Genomic DNA, 18458 nt, shown 5'->3' on the forward strand with positions numbered 1-18458 from the left:
CCTCCCATCCCTTCCCTCCCATCTGAAGGCTCCCTGTCCATGTCCCTGTCTTGCCAAGCCAAGCCTGATTTAGGCCCAGTGGTGGGAAGGAGTACGGAGTTATTTCCCAAATCACATTCTTTGTCAATCAGACATAGGACTCATTTTCCCAAAGCCAAGTCGGGGTCAATCTCTCCAAACCCTGCTTCTAGTCCTCAAGCTGCCTCCTGTCTTTTGTCAGAGGCCTGTCACTAGAATCTCAAAGTATATCAGTGAGGAGGCAAGCAGGGAGGGCGTTCAACCTGGGGGCCTGGAAACAGTGTTCACAGGTGGCCGAGTGTAGTCGCACCAATGAACATGTGGCTGGGGCTGTTGATTCCAGGAGAGGGACCCTCTGTAGCAAGCATGCACATCCTTGTGATTTTTCTTTGTGGTGAATGAACCATTTATTTAGAAAGGAAGCCCAGGGGTCTCTGAGGAAAATGCCCAGAATCCTGATAGGTGGACTTTTCTGGGATGGTAGCTGAAGTGGCTCTGGCTGTGAGGCTGGCAGATGAGCAGTGGTTTCTCTGCAGAAAAAGCAAGTAGAAATAGACTAGGCTTAAGTTCCTGAAACCTTTTCAAGAATTCACAGTGCCTTCTTAGCTCCAACTATGCACGGGGTCTATGCTGTATCTGATCCCAAATGACTGGTGATCCTCATGTCATGAGCACTGAAACCTGGAATATGTTTGCTGCTCTTTGGGATGTGGCTGTTGGCTGCCTTAGGCCCCCACAAGGAAAGATGTGGGATCTGCTGTTCCCCAAGGACCTGCTGTGTCCTAGGAGTTGTACTTGGTGAACAACGTAACCTGACTCACTCTGTTCTCTTCTTTCTGTAGCAGTCTACTTGCCAAGCCCTTTCTGTGCCCTCGACTGGAAGGGACAATAGTATCCATGCGACAGGTGCAAAGCTGTTATCTAAAGCACAAATGCCCAGTCTTGGAAGAGCAGACCTTAATGTTTCTCTTCTAATGACAGTGAACCTCTGACCATTTAAAAATGTAGAACACTTTTTTTTTTTTTTCTCAAATGAAACCTTACCTAGATGGTAGACAAATTAAAAAGAAATAAGAATTTTAAGCAAGCCGAGGTGCTATTCTGGTTGAAGGGATTTCTGAGTGGAGCTTGGATCCCAGCCCCCAATGCCTCCAAGCACACCTCCTTGGCTCTTGAGAGCTTCTGGGACGTTCAGTGGAGCACAAAGGCATCAACAGTGCCCACCTCGACACCAAGGGACTGCTCTGTGTACAAATGTTACTAACTTTTTACGTACAGCATTCCTTTGCTATTTGTAACACCGTGACGTATATTATTATTATTAGTTGCAGTTATCAGTATTATCATTCCCATTCTGCAGAAGAGAAACCGAGGCTTAAAATGTCTAAACATCTTCCCAAGTGACAGAGCCTGGATTTAACTCTGGAGAGTCTGACTCTGAGGCCAACATTCTTAACCATTGTTCTTTGATTCCTATGCTCAGCAGTTCTTTATTGAGCACCCTCTATAGGTCAGGCATGCTGTCTGTAAGCAAAACAGATAAAACCCCTGCCCCTGTGGAGCTGACCGTTTAGCTGGGGGGGAGTTGGTGGATGGGATACAGACAGTGGATAAGTAAGCAAGAAGTAGTATGTGAGTGGTAAGTGCTCTGAAGAGGAAAGGATAATAGAGAGCATGGGGGAGGGGTTAAACATATAAATGGGGCCAGCGGAGTTCCCCATTAAAGTGAGAACTACAGGGGCACAGGTGTTTATGCATTGGACTCTTGGTTTCAGCTCAGGTGGTGAGATCAAGCCTCATGTCGGACTCTGTGCTCAGGGCAGGGTCTGCTTGAGATTCTCTCTCCCTTTCCCCCTGCCCCTCCCCTTTGTACTCTCTCTCTCTTTAAAATAAATAAATAAGTCTTTAAAAAATAAAGTAAGAACCACAATATTTTATCTGAATTTGAAAAAAAAACCCGACCTCGGGTAGAATTAAGAAAGATACTATTAAAGAAGTCATCAAATTATATTCATGAAATGGGGAAAATGGTAAAATGAACAATACCTTGAAATCAAGATCTTTCAGTGGGTAAAATATGTACAGGCAGTCGTAAGGTAACCATTAAAATGACTTAAGATGCATTTAAACATGGATTTCCTGTGTCAGCATGTTTGTCCAAAGCATGGAAGTTCTTTTTTTTTTTTTTTTTTTTTTTTAAGATCTTCATTTATTTGACATAGAGCCAGAGAGCATGAGCAAGGGGAACAGGAGAGCGAGAAGCAGATTCTCCACTGAGTAGGGAGCCCAACGTGGGATTTGATTCCAGGATGCGGAGATCATGACCTGAGCCAAAAGCAGACACTTCACCGACTGAGCCACCCAGGTGCCCCAATTTTTTTAAAGATTTTATTTATTTAGTCATGAGAGACACACAGAGAGAGAGAGAGAGAGAGAGTCAGAGACACAGGCAGAGGGAGAAGCAGGCTCCACACAGGGAGCCCCATGTGGGACTCGATCCCAGGACTCCAGAATTAGGCCCTGGGCCGAAGGTGGCGCTAAACCACTGAGGCACCCAGGTGTCCCAAGCATGGGAATTTTTTAGAGGAAAGGTTGCTCATGCACATGTGTTCAGGGTGTTTTGTGGAAGCTGTCATATGCGGCATCTCGTTTGCCAGTGGTAGTCATTCAGGGTTTGCTAGTTTTGACAGTAGCCGCAGGATTTGATTAGGAAGGATTTCGTTGCTGGTTTTAACAGAATATTGACACATTATGTTCCTTCACAGTTTGTTTAGCAGCTGTTTTATTGCAAATCCAGGCAAACTCTGATTAATTTAGCACTGATTAAAAACTGAATCCTCAAATGGTGAGATCACTTCACACAACTATTTTCTTCCCCACTTAGGAAAGTGACTTCCTAGGGAAGCCTGGTGCAAAACATACAATCAGATCTCAAGCTTCTTTTTTTATTTTTAAAGGTTTTTTAAATTAATTAATTAATTAATTAATTTAGAGCATGAGTGGGGGGAGGGGCAAAGGGAGGGAGAGAAGGAGAGAGAATCTCAAGCAGACTCCCTGCTGAGCACAGAGCCCAATGTGGGGCTCCATCTCATGACTCTGAGATTAGGATCTGAGCTGAAATCAAGAGTTGGATGCTTAATCAACTGAGCCACCCAGGCGCCCCCAGGATCTCAAACTTCTTAATTGCTCATAAACTTCAGCAATCATTTACTCTCTGAAGAAAGTCTGGCTTCCTTATGCGACCACCTTATGTTTTCTGTTCATCACGTGTAGTACCAAAACCACAACAGATCACAGGGTCATCAGCAAAATGAGAAGCAAGACCTGAATTTGTGTCTGGCTATCAGGCTGGCTGTGAAGTTACAGTTTTATAAGCAAAAGTGGTGATAGCAATGAATTGAAAGCCTCATGGAAATGTTGATGAAATGATTATACGCAGAGCAGACCATCCATGTGGGCAAAATAGAGCCTCCCACACCATCATTGCCAGGCCCTCCACGGGGTGCTGGATTTTCAGTGGTAGATGGTGATTGTTGGGTAACCAAGGGGTGGCCGAGCGGGTGCTTCACAATGTCAGCTTCAGGGGCCTGACACATATGCCATATCTATGCCATCAGGGCAATTCTGGGAACTAGAACATTTTCTCTTGAACGTCCTTGTCACATGTAAATGTGTCATCTGGAAAAGGGTAAGATATTAACCATTACTTGTGCTAGCAGAGCTTAGCTTTGCAGCAGAGTGGGAGATTCATCGGTTTGTTCATAGGTGATTCATTTGTTTGAATGATCTATTGAGAGCCTGTATGTGTCAGGCACTGTTTGAATAAAACAGACATATATTCCCCGCTCTCAAGAACTTCCATTCTGGTTAGAGGAGAGAGACACACAAACTAAGAAATATTTATCTGATGTGTCAGATAGTGAGAAAGAAGTCAGGACAGAGGGGTGGGGTGAGCCATGCCTCCTTTGCACAGGGCTATCAGGGAAGAGCTTTTTAATAAGGGAGCACTTAAACAAGGGCTGAAAGGGGGTGAGACCAGCTATAGCCTGGGCAGAAGGATGGGGAGAGCCAGGGCCCCAGGGTGGGAGGGGCTCTGGGTGCAATGCAGCGATGTGGTGATGAGTCCAGTGTGGCGGGTTTGGAGAGGTCCTAGAAAGAGTAGCTGCCGACAAAAGACAGATGGAGACAGGAGATCATGAAGGAAAATGCATCAGCAGATCTGCACAGGAGAATGGACCCTGAGGCCACCTGCCAGTTGGCAATAGATAGAGGGGTGAAGAGAAGGTTGTTTTACAAGGAAAAGCAGAAATGATGGGAAGAAATCAAAGTGTCCAAAGACCAGTCTCTCCTCTCTCATATTTCTCTATCCAGGCCTGGTCTCTGGCTACACATGATCATCTCCCATAATGTTACACACTCATCTTGTCTGTGGGCTGAGTCAGAGCTGGCTCCCAGTCAGTCTGCTCTTGTTGGTGTTTTCCTCTGCCTCCTTCTCCTGGACCAGCTCCTTGGAAAACCAACCAAACCAGACTGAGAGTCAAAAGACATGTTTGTTTTGTCCTGGCTCTGCTATTAGTAACCATGTGACTTCAGGCATGTCTTCATTTTATAGATTAGAGATCCCAGGACCAGTGAGATGAGTTCAGCTATATCTGCCTAGAACGTGTAAGTGCTTGGTCTGGGCACAACTTAGCCTTTATTCATACATTTAATTTTATCCTAATTTTCATCACACATTGATGCTTGTAAACTCTTCTCTCTAAACACCCCATGGGCCCTAATCAAGTAAACACCCAGTAGAGGCTTCAAAAGAAAGATAAGGCGGGGGGCACCCAGGTGACTCAGCCAGTAAAGTGTGCAGACTCTTGGTTTTGCCTCAGGTCCTGGGATTGAGCCCCCACACTGGGCTCTGTGCTCTGCACGGAGTCTATTTGAGATTCTCTCTTTCTCTCTTCCTCTGCCCCTCTCCCTGCTTACTGGCTCTCTCTCTCTACTTAAAAATAAATAAATCTTTTTTTTAAAAAAAAAGAAATATAAGGAATCCTAGTTTGTGGATGGATACACACGTCCTCAAATTCAGTGATTTTCCTATTATAGCTCCTTACAAATGAATCACCTGGGAGCTTGTTAAAATGCGGTTTCTAGAGAATATCCACAGATTTAGATTCAGTACGTTTCAAGTTATTTTAAATTTAAATTTAATTTTAATACAATGCCCAGAGGATTCTGAATCAGGTAGCAATGGGCTATTCTTTGGGAAACAATGGCATGCATGTTAATAATTATTATATCATTGGGATGATATAGGTGGTGGTGGTGGTGGTGATGGAGCTGTCTGGAGATTAGTGGAAGTGGTAATGGCAGATGGTAGCAGTGATGATGGTGGTGGAGATGAAGGTATTGGTTGCATATAGAAGTAGGAATGGTGGCCTTGGTGTTGCTGGTGCTGGCAGTAGAGGTGACGCTATTGTTTGGGAGTAGTACAAGTGGTACTGGTGGTGTTGAGATGGTGCAAGTTAAGGTCGTGATGGAGGTCATGGTAGTGCAGGTGGTAATCATCACTTTCAGGTGCAGTGTCACTGGTGCTGTTGCTTAGTTCCCTTGAGGACTCATCATGCCTGATAGTATAGAGTCCACTACACTCACTGGAGTTGACTTTCATTTCTTTAGGTGCATGGGCCTCTGATGGCTATATTCATCCTGAGATGTATCTTTTTAGATCTGTTCTATAAACTGAACTCCAGAGTTCTTCTGAGTGACTACCAACATCATTTCTTTTTTTTTTTAATATTTATTTATTTATTTATGATAGTCACACAGAGAGAGAGAGAGAGAGGCAGAGACACAGGCTGAGGGAGAAGCAGGCTCCATGCAGGGAGCCCGATGTGGGACTTAATCCCGGGTCTCCAGGATCGCGCTCTGGGCCAAAGGCAGGCGCTAAACCGCTGCGCCACCCAGGGACCCCAACATCATTTCTTATATCCAGCCAAGTAGCTCATGTTTATTGAATGCTTCTCATGTGCCAAGAATTCTACTGGATTTTCTCATTATATTCTTACTACAGCCCTATGAAACAAATGCCATTATGATGCCCAATTTAAAGATGAGACACCTGAGGTTTAATAACAGCTGGGGAATGGTAGAGTCAGACCTAGACCCAGAGAGCCTTTGGTAGATTCTGGAATTAGCACAGTTAAGCCACTCCATCAGTTTCTATGCTGGGCACATGACAGGAACATAAGTATCTGAATGAATAAATAAAGCAATATGACAGTATAAGAGCAAACCAGACAAAACTATACTTCATTTATATTTTACTTTTTGTAGTCTACTCAAAAGTGAAGTAACAAAATCTCTGAGTGATGGCAAGTATTTGTTTCCAGCATCTATCCCCGTACCCAGCATACAGTTCATGTCCTCAGAAAACACTTAGTAATCCATAAATGAAACATTTCCACATAGAGTTTGGTAAATAACTCATAGTAAAAAGAGTCACAGAAAATTCAGAGTATCTGACCTTGTATACATTGTTTTTAAATCATAGGAATCTTTGGAAAGTACTTTCCTGAGATTCTGTGGAAGAGCTCATCCTGCCGGACATATCAGATTAGACAAAGAGAAAAGATGAAGTTGTCCCATGAAGACAGTCCCATGGCAGAGCTAGCAGAATAGGAATGAACATTACCTACCGTGGCCGGGGGAAGGTAGCACCATAGGAATCTCCCTCACTGGCTCCCTGACACTTTACATCCCTTTATTAAGAGGTCAGTCATAATTGCAGTTAGATTGAAGGTTTCCAAAGTAATTGACCCCTGCAGAGGAAAGGCTTTGGGTTAAATTTGCTCTGCAAGGGAAGTGGCTAGGACATTGGTGGGGTGTGGTGGGGTGTGGGGAGAAAGGAACATTGTAGGCATAAAGGATGGTTGTGGCTTCACCAGCTTTCAGCACTGGCATAGATCCTCCCTGTGTTCTGACATCCTTTTACATTTTTAACCACTCCATCGTCCCACTATTGGGCTCCAGTTTTGCTCCACAAGAAGTGTTAAGTCTGCTCAGGAATTAACAGCTTCCGGTTGTGTCTATTGGGATGAAAGGATCAGTATTGGTTCTACTGCTCTTCACCTGGAGAAGTGTGCCAGGCCACAGACCCAGGACCCTGCCTTTGGCTTCATGATGCTCTCAAGTATGTGACTTTAGTCTTGTGTCTGCAGTTCCATGATTGCCCAGAGTCTTGCAGATTCCCCTGCCCGTGTCCTCGCTACTTTCCCTTCAGTCCAGAAACTGCTTTTTAGCTTGAAATGTAAAAAATAAGCAAGAAGGGAAACTTCTCTGCAGGAACAGTAGCTTCAGAGCAAAGCAATTATAGTCTTTGATTATGAAAGAGCACTCTTAAGAGAAGTATGTGTAAATGTTCCTGCCCAGTCTCCTTTTGACTTCCCTATGAGAAGCGTTTGTGATCAATAGCAGGAAATGAGGGGCCCCAGCCAGCTGAGGGTGTTGGCTCCAGTTCAGCTTCATGGCCCAGACAGGTGAATAGTGGCTTTGCTTTCAGCTTTGCTTTGGTCTACTATAAGATTTGAAAGAAATTTACCAATAACCTCAAAGTGTTTAGGTTTGAGAGCTGCTTACAAAAATGTGATCTGGATTTGATATATATATATATATATCATCTTCCTCTGGGGATTAGATCCTTGAGGGTTTTCCCAGTGCTAATGGCTTGCCAGGCACATGCTACATTCCACGGGGTCCTGGCTGGGATGTATAGTAACGGGACTGCCCAGGGAACTTTGTGCAATGTTGCAAACTCTCCAAATGGGGTAAAAGAAACCCTGATTGGAAAGAGTGTGGAGACATCCATGAATAGCTAATGGTCACCATTTCTGTAGGGCAAGTGCCAATGTGCTTGACTTGCCTCATTGTCTGCCAATCAGTGTTTTTAACTGGCTGGACTGTCATTTTCTACATACGTATTTGTTCTGCAGTCATCAGCATCTGCTCTGTTCCAGCTGTCTTTAGGGTGACAGGGCAAAGACAAAGTTCCTGCCTTCAGGGCGATCACTTGTTAGAATGAGACACAGAAATGTAAACCATTAATTAAAATACCACTTAAGTGCAGTGATGGCTATCCTATGATCTGGAGTTAGATGGTCCTCTCTAAGTATTGGTGATCTGGGGGTGGGGGTATTATCACATTCCCTGTTTCTCCAGTTCCATACTACATGTACCCCCCAAAGTACTCCTTCCCTCTTCAGAGTCTCCAACAAATCCTCCTCCTGGCTGTAGGCCAACAAGCCCTGCCACATTTTCTGTGGTTGGGAAGCCAGCTGATACCCAGGCCTTCAGAAAGTGTGGGCCTGTTGTTCACTTGGATTCAAATGTACGTACCAGGAAAGGAAAGAGCGTGATTCACTCCTCTCACAGATCACGAAGGCTTCACACAGAATAACAACTGATCTGAGTCTTGAAGAAGCAATAAGAGCTTTGTAAATGTCAAATGCTGTGCCTGAGAAGCACAGACCCCATTCTTCACACAGCGATGCATCGCCACTCTTTCTGCAGACCTGGTGGTTTGGACCAGCAGTCCTTCATACCCTGGCTTCTCAGCTGCAAATAAAGCTTTCTCTCCTACGAATGCCTCATTACTGTATCATTTCACAGCATTTCTTGAGTGGTACTCTGGGAATGGAGATGTGATAAAGGTTGTGTGTGTATGTGTGTGTGTGTGTTAAAGAAAAGAAATAGGAGATCCCTGGGTGGCTCAGCGGATTGGCGCCTACCTTTGGCCCAGGGCGCGATCCTGGAGTCCCAGGATCAAGTCTCGCCTCGGGGTCCCAGCATGAAGCTTGCTTCTCCCTCTGCCTGTGTCTCTGCCTCTCTCTCTCTATGTCTATCATGAATAAATAAATACAATCTTTAAAAAGAAAGGAAGAAAGAAAGAAAGAAAGAAAGAAAGAAAGAAAGAAAGAAAGAAAGAAAACAGAATTCTGCATTCTATGAGAACAGGTGTCAGTAAATTAATGTGGGTGTTCTATTATCCAGTGTAGAATTTATGCAAACAAAATTGATGACCTGTTATCTTTATAGCAAAATAAAACAAACAAATAAAGGAGAGGAAGAGTTTCAAGAAGGGTCTTGTGGGAGCTTCTAAACATCAGGCTAACAAAGCTCTAAAATTACAGGGAGCCAGACATACAGACGACAGGAACTCACAGTGGTCCAAGCACCAATGACAAATCAGATGGCCCTGGCTTACATAATAAAAAACATGATTTCAGCTGGTCTCTTCCTGTTATGCACTTTAATTCTTACAGTTTATAAACAAGAAGGAATTGGAAGGTGTTTCTCTCTTCTTTTCCTCATGGATTTAGAGGTGAAGATGAGAAATCAATCGTAGATAGAGTATTGCAAAGGATATTGTCGGTTTGCTTCAAAGTTTCCTAGCCACGACCTCCATACCACCTTCCACTCTGAGCAGAGCTCTTGGACACACCACAAGGCCTCATGCTCATGATCCTGTACCTGCCCCATGTGTAAAATAGGACTATTAATTTTATTAATCTCTCTTATCATGTTCAAAGTAGATTATAGTGGGGGAGGGGCCAGGTGACAGGCATCATAAAGATCATTCTGAGTGGTGTCCTGTCTGTTCTTTCCTCCAGAGAGATTATTACTGCTTAAGTTAACAGCATTCACCAAGCTCCCAGTAGAGAGGTTCCAAGTACAGACTCAGGAGTCACACAAACATGGGTTCGAATCCCAGCTCTGCAGCCTGCCAGATATGTGACCTGGACAAATGCCCTGCCTATGCCTCAGTTTCTCACTGGAGAAAATATAAACCCATGTCAAAGCAATATTCTAAAGAATAAGCAAATTATATGGTAGTAAACCTGCAATAACTAATAGCATTAGTGCTATACTTTAAGCAATACAAAGTAATCAATGAACACTTTTTTTCCAATTAAGGATAGGCCACATTCAAAACAGCAAATGATTTTCTCTTAGAAAACAAGACATTTAGCTCATCTGTTTTTAATTTTAATGGCTCTAATTGTAAAAACAGGATCATGAAACTTTATTCAAAATGTAAATTAAATGGAAAGCTAGTCAGATGTATTTTGTATAATTTAGAATGGAGAGAAGATAAAATGGAACAAAAAGGAAAACGTGGGATCCCTGGGTGGCGCAGTGGTTTGGCGCCTGCCTTTGGCCCAGGGCGCGATCCTGGAGACCTGGGATCGAATCCCACAACAGGCTCCCAGTGCATGGAGCCTGCTTCTCCCTCTGCCTGTGTCTCTGCCCCTCTCTCTCTCTCTCTCTCTGTGACTATCATAAATAAAAATAAATTAAAAAAAAAAAAAAGGAAAACGTGAAGATGGTGTGAGCACAAGAGAGGAAAAGGCTTGAGGAAGGCAGGGAGAGGTGGAGAAGAAGGAGGGGCAAGAGAGCAGAGTCAGGAGCCAAAGGGAATGCTGGTTGGAGGCACGTCCTGCAAGTCCTGGGATCTTTGATCATCAGAATAATACCACTCATTCTTTCTGTCTTTTCAAATATTTATTAGTTCATTAGCCATTGGTCGCATTACTTAATTCCATTTAAGATAGTGATAGCAAAAGGAAAATAGCTAATGCTTGGCTGTTGGAACCACAGAACAAGATAAGAGGTTGAAAATGGGAAACCATAAACATATAGGGAAAAGTAAACAAGTAAGAGACACATTCTTCTAGAAGAGAGGAGAGAGAAAAAGGACAAAAACTGAGCCAGGGGTACATGCAAAGTCAAGCAGAAGGAAGAGGAGAATGGAACAGGCAGAGTGGTGCCAAGAAAGCCAAAGCAAAATAGAATTTTACAGAAGAGCTGATAGATAGTGTCTAATGTTGTAAAGGTCAAGCAGGATCAAGGCTAGGAACATTTAAATCTATCTTGGTAAGACTGACCTTCAATGTTTTGATAGTGAGATCTTCTTAAGGGCAATTTGGCAATATGTATTCAGTGTCATTAAAAGGATGTATCCATTGACCCAGCTCTTCTACTTCTAGGACTTTATCTTTAGAAAGGAGTCAAAGATTTGAATAAGAAAAGTAAAGCATGATCATTGTAAAAAAAAAAAAAGTATTTTTTATAATAAGTAAGTATATAACAAACATCTAAAAAGAATCACCAGAGGAAGTGGGTTACACAAACAAGGAATATTGATATGTTCAAATGACTATAGTCCTAAAAAACCATGTTTTTAAGTAAAATTTTAAAAATAGAAATATAACATTATGAGATGAGAAAAGTGCATAAATCAGAAGTGTACTGTTCCATGAATTTTTACAAAGTGAACACCATGTAACCACCACGCAGATCAAAAAATAGAACAGTATCAGCATCCTAGAAGTCTCTCTCATGTGCCCACTTGGTCATTACCTCTCCAAAGGTGACCTCTCCTCTGCCTCCTGTCATTATAGATTAGTTTTGCATATTCTTAAACTTTGCATATATGGAATTATCTAGTATGTACTCTATTGTATGTCTTCTCTTGCTCAAAGAAACTATATTCATGAGCTTTTTCCATGTTATAAATATGTCCCAATGTATCTATCCATTCTATCATTGATGGACATTTGGATTGTTTCCAGTTTGTAAATTATTGCAAACAATGTTATGGACATTCCCCTATGTGTCTTTGGTGCCTGTATGTATTTATATCTGCTGGTGTATACCTAGGAGTAAAATTGTTTGGCTGTAGGGTATGTCTCTGTTAAGCTTTAGCTGCTAGCGTCAAATTATCTAAAGGTAGGCGTCCTTAAGCAGTGTACTGTAATTTCAGTTATATTATATTCTTGTCAACAGTTGGTATTGTCAGCCTTTTTAATTATAGAAATTCTGGTGCATAATGGTGGTGTCCCATGTGGTTTTATTTTGTATTTCTGGATGACTATTGAGGTTAAGCAATTTCCTTATATTTATTGACCATTTTAGCATTTTTCACTAAATCTCCTGTCCAGGTCTCTTGCCATCTTTATTAGGCTGTTTCTCTTTCTCTTATTGAATTGTAAGAGTTCTGTGCTCATCCTGGAAAAGATTATTTTATCGTGTGTGTGTGTGTGTGTGTGTGTGTGTGTGTAGCAAGTGTTTCCTCCAATTTTGTGGGCTTCCTTTTCACTGTCTTAATTGTGTGTCTTGATAAATCCAAGTTTTTAATTTTAATAAAGTCCAATTTCTCAATATTTTTACAGTGAACATACTTTTCCTATTTAATATTTGCCCACTCCAAGGTCATGAAGATATTCTCTCATTTTCTAGAGACTTTGTTTTATCTTGAATCTTCTATGGATCTATAATCTTCCCGTAATTGATATTTGTAAATAGTGTGAGATAGAGACCAAAAATCATTGAAAAAATTTCTGTTTATCCAACTGACCAGACACCAACAATCAAATAGAAGATACTTTCTTTACCATGGCCTCTCTCAGGCACTCTTAGGTTGGGGGCCGTTTCTGGACTCTGAGCTCTACCAGGGCCTATTGTCTGTACACTGTACTCAGTGTTATGTCACACTGTCTTTCCTTCTACATCTTGGGATTTAATCTGCTCACTTTTTCTAGTTTCTTGAGAGAAGTTTCTAGAACTTAATTTCTCCTCTAATATGTGGATCTGAAACTATAAATATCCCTCTAGGCACAATTTTGTCTATATCTGTATCCCATAAGCTACTTTTTTTTTTAAAAAAGAAAAGTGTATAATAATTTACATGCAGTAAAATTCACACTTTATGTGTGCCATTTGATGAGTTTTGACAAATATATACAGTTATGTAACTACCCTAACCACCACCAAAACCAATGTGTAAAATATTTCCATCCCCTCAGAAAGTTCCTTCCTGCCCTCTGTAGCTTGTCTCCCATCCAGCCCTTCTCAACCACTCATCTTTGTGTATTTTTTGCCTTTTCAGTATGTTATGTAAATGGGATCATACAATGTGTGACCTTTTGTGTATTACTTTTTACACTAACCATAATGCTTTTGGGGATTGATTCATGTTACTCCAAGTATCAGTAGTTTGTTCCTATTTATTTTATGGATTTTCTTATTCATACAGGGGTAAAACATGCTTGTTCTAGACAGCTTTTAGCATCTCACAGTGGATTTGCTTCGTATGTCTTTCATAACTAATAAATACGTATGCATCTTAGTATGCTTTGTTACCTGCCTGCCTTCTTTATTGTAGTGCCTATTTGGTATTTTGAACTATTTTTACTGTTGTTTGACTTATTAAATTGTAAGATTTACTTATTTTCAATACATATCTTTTTCTTAAATATTTTATTCATTTATTCATGAGAGACACACAGAGAGAGGCAGAGACATAAGCAGAAGGAGAAGCAGGCTCCCTGTGGGTGCCTGAGGTGGGACTTGATCTGTGGCTTGCCTTTTTATTTTCTTAATAGTATCTTTATTTCTTTTCTTTTTTTTTTTTTTTTTAAGATTTGATTTATTTATTTGAGGGAGAGAGAGAGCGTGTGTCAGGGTAGGGTCAGAGGGAGAAGCAGACTCCCTGCTGAGTGGGGAGCCTGATGTGGGGCTCAATCCTGGGAATCTGGGATCATGACTGAGCCAAAGACAGACACTTAACACACTGAGCTACCAGGCACCCCCTTAAGAATATTTTTCAAAGATACTTCCCTTTTATGAACTGCGCTGTCTTTCCTAAGAGATCTTTGCCTACCTTGAGGTCACAAAGATTTTATCCAGTGATTTCCAGTAGATATTTTATACTTAGAAATTTTATAGTTAGGTCTACAATTGATTTCAAGTTTATTTTTATATATGGTATGAGGAAATGGGGTGGGGCTCATTTCTGGGGTCTTTCTTGTGTTCCATTGATTGTTTGTGTCTATCTTTAGGCAAATCTATTGTCCTATTTACTTGGATTACAGAAAGTCTTTAATTAAACTAAAGCAATCTTTCTAAACTTCTTTTTTGGATTTTTATTTTTCCAAAGTTGTTTTTGGGTATTTCCACTGTTTTGATTTTTTCCTATTCAGTTTAACATTGCTTCTCAATTTCCACCCAAAAAGCCTCACTGGGATTTTGCCTAGGATTGTATTGAATCTATAAATCAATGTGAAAAGAAATGACATCTTAATAATACTGAGTCTTCTGATCTATTAACAAGATAAATCTCTTATAAAATCCCTCACTCTGTGGATTTGTTTAATTCTCCTTTTACTAGGTGGGGTTTCATTTATGTATTTTGAAGCAATGTTATTAGATGCATAAAATATAGAATCATTATATGTTACTATTGGTGTAATTAACTTTTTATCATTGCAAAATGCTCCTATTATTTCCTGTAATGCTCTTGTCCAAAGTCTTCTTTGCTCAATATTTATATTGCTATACCCCAATTTTCTTTTGGTTAGTGTTTGTGTGGTATATTTTTTCTATCCCTTTACTTTTAACTTCTATGTGTCTTACATTTAAGATGTATCTCTTATAAGCAGCACAGACTTTGCTTTGCTTTGCTTCAGTCTGATGGTTTTTTACTTACCATAGGTAGAACATTTAATATTTTATGCAATTCCTTGCATAGTTGTATTTATAGCTAACAAATCACTATTTGTTTTCTACTTGCCTGATCCGTTTTGCTTTCCCTTTTACTCCTTTCTTTCTTTTTTTTTTTAAAGATTTTATTTTTTTTAATTTTTATTTATTTATGATAGTCACACAGAGAGAGAGAGAGAGGCAGAGACAGGCAGAGGGAGAAGCAGGCTCCATGCACCGGGAGCCCGACTCGGGATTCGATCCCGGGTCTCCAGGATCGCGCCCTGGGCCAAAGGCAGGCGCCAAACCGCTGCGCCACCCAGGGATCCCCTTTTACTCCTTTCTTTTAAAAAATTACTTGGTGTTAATAATTTTTAAAATTATCATTGCATTTTCTTTTAGTGGTAATCCTAAATATTAAAACATGTAGCTTCCTCTTCATTTAATCCACTGTCAATTAGCATTTTTACCATTTTCCAGACAATGGAAAACCTTATAATTTCATTTATCCTCCTCTTTCTCTTTTCACTATTTTTGTCATCATTTAAATTATATATACATTTAGAATCCTACAAAGCATTATTAATCCTTTTTACAGTCATTGTTAATCCATACTTACTCACATTTTACATCTTTGATTTTTATTCCCTTCTGAATTTTTGTGTTTAAAGGATCAATTTTTACGTCTTCCCAAAAACTTCTCTTTAGTTTCTCTTCAAATATACGTTCACTCACAACACATCTTTTTTTCAGTTTTTGTTTTTTTTTAAAGACAAAGAGAATGCTTTTATAAGATTTTATTTATTTATTCATGAGAGACACAGAGAGAGGCAGAGACATAGGCAGAGGGAGAAGCAGGCTGTCAGCAGGGAGCCTGATGTGGGATTTGATCCCAGGACCCTGGGATCGCACCCTGAGCCAAAGGCAGATGCCAACCACTGAGCCACCAAGGTGTCCCAGTTTTTGTCTGTCTTAAATGTGGTTATTTTACTTTAATTTATCCAGGATATTTCCTCTGGATATTAAATTCCAGAAAGGCAATGTCTTTCTTCTGGGATTTTAAAGATATTACTCAATTTTCTTTGATTCCATAATTTTGCTTTGAGAATTCAGCCTCAATATTATTGTTCTTTGTAAAGTTATATGGTTTTTTTTCTGGCTGGCTTAAAATTTTTTTCTTTTCTTTAGTTTCAGCAGTGTTAGTAAAAAGTGCCCTGGTCTAGTTTTCTTTTTATGTATACTATTCAGTTTTTGTAACACTTCCTAAATCTGTTTGATATATTTCATCCATTTATAAGAATTTTTGGCCATTTTCTCTTAGAATGTTGCTTTACCCATTCTCCTACTCACATTCCAGGATTCTAGTTTCATGCATATTATCTTTTCCTATTGTCTCATGTTCCTGGTATGCTATTCTCTGTACTTTCCATGTTGCTCTTCTCTGTGCTATTTTCCAGATAACTAATCCTCCTTCCCACTGTGTCTAGTTACTTTTAAATGTATTTGTTGTGTTCCTAATTACAATGTTATGCTTTTCTGATATAGAATTTCCACTGAATCCTTTTTTATAGTTTCTAATTATCTTCCAAAACTTCATTTCTTGTCATCTAATTTGTCAAACATATTCATTAAAATTATTTTAAAGTCTGTTTTTGATAATTCCATGGTTGTCACTTTTCATCATTTTTATCTATTTAGTCCAATCTGGTAAAACTGGTAATTTTTCAAGGTTGTAACATATTTTAACACAATCATAACACAATTTTAGAGATTCTGTCTACTTTGTTCTTGGTGTAGAAATTAATTTTCTCCTGGTAAGCAGTCTGAGTAAGGCCAGAAGAACTTGGCAATATCGGACATTTGGATGGTTTGAGACTGGCTTTTAGTTTTGGTGATGGCTGATCTTTTACTGGTTTGCTTTTTTCCCTTGAGATGAAGCTATTCCTTCATCTCAATGGAGGCTCGTGTGTTTACTTGGACTCCTCCTTAGGGGTTTCTGAACTCTTCTTTTTATTTCTCCTAACAATATTGGAAACCCAAGTGTTCTTAGCTTGGGTGTTTTTATCAGCTACCTCCATATTGACCCTTTGGCCTCTCACTCAGAGGCCAAAATGCATAGTACATTTTTCTTTTCTCATCTTTCTTTTTTCTTGACCCTTTGAATTCTGGAACATAGTCATTTTTGCCACCCCTCAACCCCTTGTTTGTTTGCCCTATGTCTCCTGAAGTGCTTAGGAATAGAGATAGACACTTTAAGGGGGAACACAGGAGAAACATTGATCTTATAACAATGCAGTTCCCTTCTCTCTAGGATTCCAGTCCCTCTAGGTCCTTCTCCAATGCTCTGTCTAGATGTATTTCTGATATTTTATCCAGTTTCTGTAATTGCTTTCTGAAAAAGGTTGATTTGATATGGTCTATTCCATTACAGCCTGAAGAAATCCATGTTTTAAGCTATTTCATCACATAGGAATGTACTTCCAGTATCATACTAAATTTAGAAGATATTATATTAAACAGAAATTTAAAATTTTTTTAAAGATTTATTTACTTTAGAGAGAGGGAGAGCATGAGTGTGAATGGGGGGGGGGCAGAGGGAGAGAATCCCTAACAGACTCCCTGCTGAGTGCAAAACCCAGCCATGAGGCCTGATCTCATGACCCATGAGATCATAACCTGAGCCAAATTACGGGTTGGAAGCTCAAGTGACTGAGCCACTTACACATTCCTTGTTTTTTAAATTTATGAAACAAATGATATAGACATGATAGATATATATTAAATATAAAATTGGTATTATACACATAGATACACATATGAAAGAAATACACCATGGTAGTTGATTTCAAGTAATGACATTATACTTACTTTTCAATAGTTTCCAAATGTTCTGCAGTGCTTTACTTTGGCAGTAAGCAAAAGACCTGTTGTTTTAAAAATAAATGTTTAGCAAAGTATAGTTAACAGGCTAACAGAAAGTTAAGCTGCTAGACGTTTTTATTCTCAGAAGAACCTGAGGCCAGAAAGGGTTTAATTTGGACTGGGTTCAAAGCAATTGGCTGATTCCCTGGGGAGAGGTCAGCTTTCAGGATCTTATGCCCCTGGCATGGGAACAGACTGTGTGTGTAAGCACTGTGGAGGGAGGAGAAAGATCATATTGGTCTTTTCAGCAAGTTTGGTATGAGCTTTGGGAGTCAGATGAAACTTCCTTTAATTGTTCTTTATCAGCTATGCCATTACCTTGGTCTCTCCTGTCTGGGCACAGCCTCTGGCATTGTTTTCCATCTTGTAAATGTATTACCCCCTCATAGGGATAGGTTACTGTATTTGTAGAAAATAACTGTAGTTTGATCTGGTCCCCCTTGCTCCCTTTTCTAGGGCAAGGAGGAGCATTCGCTGTACCACAATATGTGAAGCATGGGAAAATTTTGGAATTATCCAACCTCTCAAAAGTATTCAACACATGAAAATTATATCATTCCAAAAATTTCTCCAGTAGGATAGCTCCTCACAGCTTACTTAACAGAATGCTCTCTGTTTCCCTTATTCTAGATTTAATTAGTACTAATCTCACGGAAAATCTCCATCTCTTCTCCACAGTTAACTTTGAATTTATCTTTGGTGGCAAATGCAGCACAGCAGAGTGTGGTCATTAAGCTCCCAGGTCCTGGGCCAGACAGCTGGGGTTTGAACCCCAGCTCATGCATTTATACATTAAATATATTCTTATTTTCTATTATGAGTTAAGCTCTTTTTGGGAAATACCTTGTACTAGTGGTGTTATCTCAGACAATTCACTTAACCTTCACTTAACCTCACTGTGGTACAGTGAGAATAATAAGAGGAATTCACATTTGACCAATAGTTTCCAGTTTTGTCTTCACACACATTATCCCATTGATTCTATTGTC

General features: G+C 40.2%; 1 long non-coding RNA gene across 12 annotated transcripts in view; it reads right to left on the reverse strand.

The window, feature by feature from the left end:
* Positions 1-410: 410 nt before the first annotated feature.
* LOC140635552 (uncharacterized) overlaps positions 411-18458 on the reverse strand; it is a 107655-nt gene continuing 89607 nt past the window's right edge. For 7 of the 12 annotated variants that reach the window (XR_012032890.1, XR_012032880.1, XR_012032891.1 and 4 more), the window contains 4 exons: positions 17416-17471; positions 10953-11062; positions 6708-6830; positions 412-548 (listed from right to left, as the gene is read on the reverse strand). This is a non-coding gene — a long non-coding RNA (uncharacterized lncRNA). Of the gene's footprint in view, positions 549-6147; positions 6264-6707; positions 6831-9390; positions 9538-10952; positions 11063-17415; positions 17472-18458 lie in introns of those variants that run through there. The other 5 variants (XR_012032881.1, XR_012032883.1, XR_012032888.1 and 2 more) reach the window with 5 other exon arrangements.

Source organism: Canis lupus, chromosome 6, assembly GCF_048164855.1.
Source record: "Canis lupus baileyi chromosome 6, mCanLup2.hap1, whole genome shotgun sequence".
In the NCBI taxonomy this organism is placed as follows: Eukaryota; Metazoa; Chordata; class Mammalia; order Carnivora; family Canidae; genus Canis; species Canis lupus.